Here is a 3,882-nt window from a genome sequence, read left to right on the forward strand (position 1 = left end):
AATCTCCAACGAAAGATCGATCACGTTTGAATATAGGCAAAGTAAAGTAGGGAGAGCGTGTCGCGCTACTAAATACCATATACGTAATATGGCACGTTCGCTGTGGAGGAGGGCTTTCTAGACGTTCTATAGACAGACACCTGCGCAAAACATACGAGTTTTCGTCCAATCTCTGTGATCGATTTTTTGTTGGACGGAATATACATATATAAATGCTTACTTGATGATTGGTGCTTACTGGAAGAAGGAGAAACCGATTTTGTAAGTAAATTTTTACAGTTTGCATCATAAGATCTATTTTCTTTGGAATGCTTTTCCACTGGATACAGCTTTAACACCTGAGTGTAAATACATAAAATATCAAAAATATGATTACTTGTACAGAAATAATAATATACAATTACTGATTGAATTATAGAAAATGTGTTTAATTTGTAAAGAGTAATAACTCCTTTGTAAGTAAGATTTTTTGTTCATGTCTAACTTATATTTTTTATCTCAAGTTATAGACAGCAAATTTCTATATAAATAAAATTATACTATTGATGAAATAAATAAATAGCTGTAGTATAAATGTATGTGCATAGCATTGCCAGATGTGTTATAAAGCTTGTTTCAACCACTTATTTTTCAAAGGACTGAATAATATAAAAGATGTTTGTTATCTCAAGAATAATCTCATGAAAAAAATACATAAAATTTTTAGAAATCTGTTATAACTTAAGACTACTTATCAAAAACTGCTGCTAATATAACTTTTTTGCTTTTCAGTAGTGAAAACACGAGAGTTTCGGAGAGTAAGTATTTGAGAAACTTGCTTAGTTATCTTCTAACAATCTGTAAATGTTATTGTTTAGAAACATCCTGTACAATTATATTTACCTGTAGGTTGATCTGTGACAGAAGTAATTATTTTTCTCTGTTCATCACTTAAGTCAGAAGACTGACTTAATTTCTGCGAGATATTTATGCTCCCATATTTTATTATCTGTTGCCAGCATTAATTTTTTTCTCTACTTTCTTCTTGTATAATTTCTGGACTGGATGGTAAAACAGATTCTGACTGTTGAAGATCATTTCCTACAGACGTATACAAAAAATAAATTATGTAGCAGTCAATACTTTCTTGTACTGACTAATTTAAAGCCTAGAAAATTATTTACCTAACAAAAGTTGTTCTTTCATTCTATCTATATTCATTCTATCATCATATTGTCGGTGAAATTGCAGAGGAGACGAAGCAGGGGTACTAGGAAACGACATAGGGGTTATTGCTTTCTGTTGTTGCATGCGAAACATCTGTCAGATTATATGTTTTTTTAGAACGTGGGTCACTTCCTATAGTATCATTTAAACCAACAGAACGGTTCTGTTCTAAATCGAGTGTTTTTAAATTAAATTTTTGGATTTGGTAACCATGGGAAACCTCCTTGTTTTGAGAAACTTGCGGTTTTCTATTATTTCTCTTGGCTAGAATGCTGCAACTTTTGCCCGAACAGCTTTTTCTTCCATTTCTTCATTTTCACTATCGCTAGACTGATCTCTCAATTTATTTTTCTGCTCTTCTTACAGTGTGAGTATTACATTTATATTCGGATTCGGATGACTCTGTGACATTATATTTCGGATTTTCTTCTTTCTTTTTCTGGGCTGGTCTATATCACTAACTCTGTCCCTACTGTTCGATCTTCATCATTTTGAAGATTAGCTGCCTTTCGTGCCTATTGGTCGGTCTAAAAAAATTTTGCATTAAAAATGATATTACAAATCTTAAAAAAGTGTATATAAATGAATGTAATATAAACATTTACCATAGCCGTGACAAAATTTAACATCGTATGTAGGCCAGCTTTTATCCGGTTCAGCTAAACTTAATATTAATTTTGATCGTTTATCTGTATTCCCACGTTTAGGAAAATTAGGCCAGTAAGCCTTTGTATTCTTAGCAAGTAGCCAACAAGTGGGTACAACGTCACTTGTTGGTTCAGTATCCTTATCATTTGGAAGAAAAGTAACAACTGCATACTGAAACAGATACAAATTTTCAATAGGCACAAATAAAATGGTGGATTGTTAAATAATACAAAACTCGCACTAACCATATTTAAACAATATTAATAATAAATAGATATGTGAATATTCTATATATGTATGTAAATTTATTGCCTTCCCCGCAGGGGTTTACAAGGCGTTTTTGAGAGGAACGTTCCCAAACCTCGTACAACACACAGTACCCTTACCCTGGTCTCTTACGACCTCACAATTATTAATTTCCCCTCCCCCCTCGCATCCTGCCCTCTCCTCTTCCTCTTCCTCAGCATCCTCCGCGATTCTTCTGCTACCTCCCTCCTTCCTTTGCGTCTCCCTTCCGCTCTCTATTTTGCCCATTCCCTCTTCCTCTTGCCTTTTCCTCCTCATCCGAATCCATGAGGAGCTTCTCTTCCATTCCTCTAGAAATCTCCTCCTCCTCGGATCTCGTTTCGACTCCTGGCATCCTCCCTACTCCTTTCTAACCTCTTCCCTTTCTCTTCTCTTTCTCTATCCCTCCTCTCCACCGATTTATCTTCATCTAACTTCACCCCCATACTGCTCCCCTGCTCTCCTCCTTGCTTCCAGGACTCGCCGCTTCTCCTCCTCGCCCCCCAGTCTCACTAAGAACGTCAGCCACGCACCTCTCTGTCCGATCAGCCTTACTTCCCTTACCTCCACTCTCACCTTTAGTCCTTCTGTGAACAATTCCTTAACCTTCTCCCAATTCGATTCTTTTCCTTCCCATTTCTCTTTCTCTATCCTTAGAATCACATTTCTCTTCCTCAGCTCTTCCTCGTTTTCACACCCCCCACCCCCCACCATTTCTTCTTCTCAGGTCTCCTTTCCTCGTACTCTTCCCTCTTCCTTTTACCTCCATTCTGCTCCATTCTTTCCACCTTCCTTTTCAATCTTCTTACTTCCTCCTCCAGCTCCTCCATCCTCTCCTCCTTCCTTTTATTGTCCTCCTTCCCCTCCTTCAGCATCCTCCTCACTTTCTCCTCCATCATCCTCTCTACCGCGTCCACTAAAGCTCCTCCTTTTTCTTCCATCCTGAGACAACTGAAATGCACTTATATTACCACCTCTCTTTTGCCTCCGCCTCTCTCTCTCTCCTTCCTCTCCTCCTCTGACCTATCGCCCTTCTCTCTTTCACCTCCAACCTTACCTTCGCTCCTTCCGCCTCCAATTCTTTCTCTGGCAACCGCTTACTCTTTTCCACCACCTCGCACTCGTCTCCTCGGTCCGCCTTCTCTACTGCCGCCACGTGTTTACCTTACCTGTTCACCTCGCTCCGTTGTCCCCTCCCTTCGCTCTCTCGATCTCGCCGCTTGTCCCTGCCACCCGTTGCAGTGCTGCGTGTTGCGAATCCGCCTTAACTGTCGTGCCGCTCTCGCCTCTCGTGCCATCTGCTTCCTCTCCCGTGTTCCCGTCGACCTAACCTCATTCTCCGGCCTCCTCATCTCTGACCAATTTCTGCCGTCCTCCTCTTCCTATTCACCTCACCTCCATTGCTCCACCTCCTCTCTGCTTCCTTCACCCCTATCGCTCTTCCTCCGCCTTCCCTCCTCTCCGTGTCACCCTTTTCCGTAACTCTTCTTCGCTCTCTCTCTGTACTGCCTGTTCCCCCGCCGAGGGCTACGGGGGACCTCTCTCATGAATATTCATATATTTACACTATATTATTTACTTATAAAGTCAGTTATGACTATGTATAGAGGAATTGTAAGAAATTCTTCATTTTCCAAAGGTAATAAAACACATTTTGCAGCAAATTGTGAAATATTCCAAGCATAAACTTGAAGATTTAATGAGCTCACTTTCCAGATACCCAATTGTGAAGAATTACATGGA

At 39.8% G+C, this 3,882-nt stretch overlaps 1 long non-coding RNA gene across 1 annotated transcript; it reads right to left on the reverse strand.

The window, feature by feature from the left end:
* Positions 1–1,817: 1,817 nt before the first annotated feature.
* LOC139786173 (uncharacterized) lies at positions 1,818–3,528 on the reverse strand. Its single transcript, XR_011722199.1, has 3 exons — positions 3,197–3,528; positions 2,241–3,090; positions 1,818–2,025 (listed from the first exon to the last, which is right to left on the reverse strand). It is a non-coding gene; the product is annotated as an uncharacterized lncRNA (long non-coding RNA).
* Positions 3,529–3,882: the final 354 nt, after the last annotated feature.

This window comes from Temnothorax nylanderi, unplaced genomic scaffold, assembly GCF_030848795.1.
Source record: "Temnothorax nylanderi isolate EJ_2023f unplaced genomic scaffold, tnyl_v1.0 TNYL_tig0973_pilon, whole genome shotgun sequence".
Taxonomy (NCBI): Eukaryota; Metazoa; Arthropoda; class Insecta; order Hymenoptera; family Formicidae; genus Temnothorax; species Temnothorax nylanderi.